Source organism: Synchiropus splendidus, unplaced genomic scaffold (genome assembly GCF_027744825.2).
Source record: "Synchiropus splendidus isolate RoL2022-P1 unplaced genomic scaffold, RoL_Sspl_1.0 HiC_scaffold_23, whole genome shotgun sequence".
Taxonomy (NCBI): domain Eukaryota; kingdom Metazoa; phylum Chordata; class Actinopteri; order Syngnathiformes; family Callionymidae; genus Synchiropus; species Synchiropus splendidus.
In genome coordinates, this window is record NW_026527057.1 from 1011354 (window position 1) to 1013693 (window position 2340).

The window sequence follows — 2340 nt, forward strand, 5'->3', positions numbered from 1 at the left end:
TAAGGTGGGTTTCGGAACGCCAAACATAAAAGTGTTGATAACTTTCGAAAAACACTTCAGACAGCTTAGATTTGATGTGCACCTACTAGAAAGACCCTTTCTGCTATAGTGGGAGGTTAAAATTTCATGTTCTGAAGCTTCCCTGAAAAGTTATGGCACAATGCACAAAAACGCTTTTCAGCCTGAGATAAGGTGGGTTTCGGAACGCCAAACATAAAAGTGTTAATAACTTTGGAAAAACACTTCAGACAGTTTAGATTTGATGTGCAACTACTAGAAAGACCCTTTCTGCTATAGTGGGAGGTTAAAATTTCATGTTCTCAAGCTTCCCTGAAAAGTTATCGCACAATGCACAAAAACGCTTTTCAGCCTGAGATAAGGTGGGTTTCGGAACGCCAAACATAAAAGTGTTGATAACTTTCGAAAAACACTTAAGAGAGCTTAGATTTGATGTGCACCTACTAGAAAGACCCTTTCTGCTATAGTGGGAGGTTAAAATTTCATGTTTTGAAGCTTCCCTGAAAAGTTATGGCACAATGCGTAAAAACGCTTTTCAGCCTGAGATAAGGTGGGTTTCGGATCGCCAAACATAAAAGTGTTGATAACTTTGGAAAAACACTTCAGACAGTTTAGATTTGATGTGCAACTACTAGAAAGACCCTTTCTGCTATAGTGGGAGGTTAAAATTTCATGTTCTGAAGCTTCCCTGAAAAGTTATGGCACAATGCACAAAAACGCTTTTCAGCCTGAGATAAGGTGGGTTTCGGAACGCCAAACATAAAAGTGTTGATAACTTTCGAAAAACACTTCAGACAGCTTAGATTTGATGTGCACCTACTAGAAAGACCCTTTCTGCTATAGTGGGAGGTTAAAATTTCATGTTCTGAAGCTTCCCTGAAAAGTTATGGCACAATGCGTAAAAACGCTTTTCAGCCTGAGATAAGGTGGGTTTCGGAACGCCAAACATAAAAGTGTTGATAACTTTGGAAAAACACTTCAGACAGTTTAGATTTGATGTGCAACTACTAGAAAGACCCTTTCTGCTATAGTGGGAGGTTAAAATTTCATGTTCTGAAGCTTCCCTGAAAGGTTATGGCACAATGCACAAAAACGCTTTTCAGCCTGAGATAAGGTGGGTTTCGGAACGCCAAACATAAAAGTGTTGATAACTTTTGAAAAACACTTCAGAGAGCTTAGATTTGATGTGCACCTACTAGAAAGACCCTTTCTGCTATAGTGGGAGGTTAAAATTTCATGTTCTGAAGCTTCCCTGAAAAGTTATGGCACAATGCGTAAAAACGCTTTTCAGCCTGAGATAAGGTGGGTTTCGGAACGCCAAACATAAAAGTGTTGATAACTTTGGAAAAACACTTCAGACAGTTTAGATTTGATGTGCAACTACTAGAAAGACCCTTTCTGCTATAGTGGGAGGTTAAAATTTCATGTTCTGAAGCTTTCCTGAAAAGTTATGGCACAATGCACAAAAACGCTTTTCAGCCTGAGATAAGGTGGGTTTCGGAACGCCAAACATAAAAGTGTTGATAACTTTTGAAAAACACTTCAGACAGCTTAGATTTGATGTGCACCTACTAGAAAGACCCTTTCTGCTATAGTGGGAGGTTAAAATTTCATGTTCTGAAGCTTCCCTGAAAAGTTATGGCACAATGCACAAAAACGCTTTTCAGCCTGAGATAAGGTGGGTTTCGGAACGCCAAACATAAAAGTGTTGATAACTTTGGAAAAACACTTCAGACAGTTTAGATTTGATGTGCAACTACTAGAAAGACCCTTTCTGCTATAGTGGGAGGTTAAAATTTCATGTTCTGAAGCTTTCCTGAAAAGTTATGGCACAATGCACAAAAACGCTTTTCAGCCTGAGATAAGGTGGGTTTCGGAACGCCAAACATAAAAGTGTTGATAACTTTGGAAAAACACTTCAGACAGTTTAGATTTGATGTGCAACTACTAGAAAGACACTTTCTGCTATAGTGGGAGGTTAAAATTTCATGTTCTGAAGCTTTCCTGAAAAGTTATGGCACAATGCACAAAAACGCTTTTCAGCCTGAGATAAGGTGGGTTTCGGAACGCCAAACATAAAAGTGTTGATAACTTTCTAAAAACACTTCAGAGAGCTTAGATTTGATGTGCACCTACTAGAAAGACCCTTTCTGCTATAGTGGGAGGTTAAAATTTCATGTTCTGAAGCTTCCCTGAAAAGTTATGGCACAATGCACAAAAACGCTTTTCAGCCTGAGATAAGGTGGGTTTCGGAACGCCAAACATAAAAGTGTTGATAACTTTTGAAAAACACTTCAGACAGCTTAGATTTGATGTGCAACT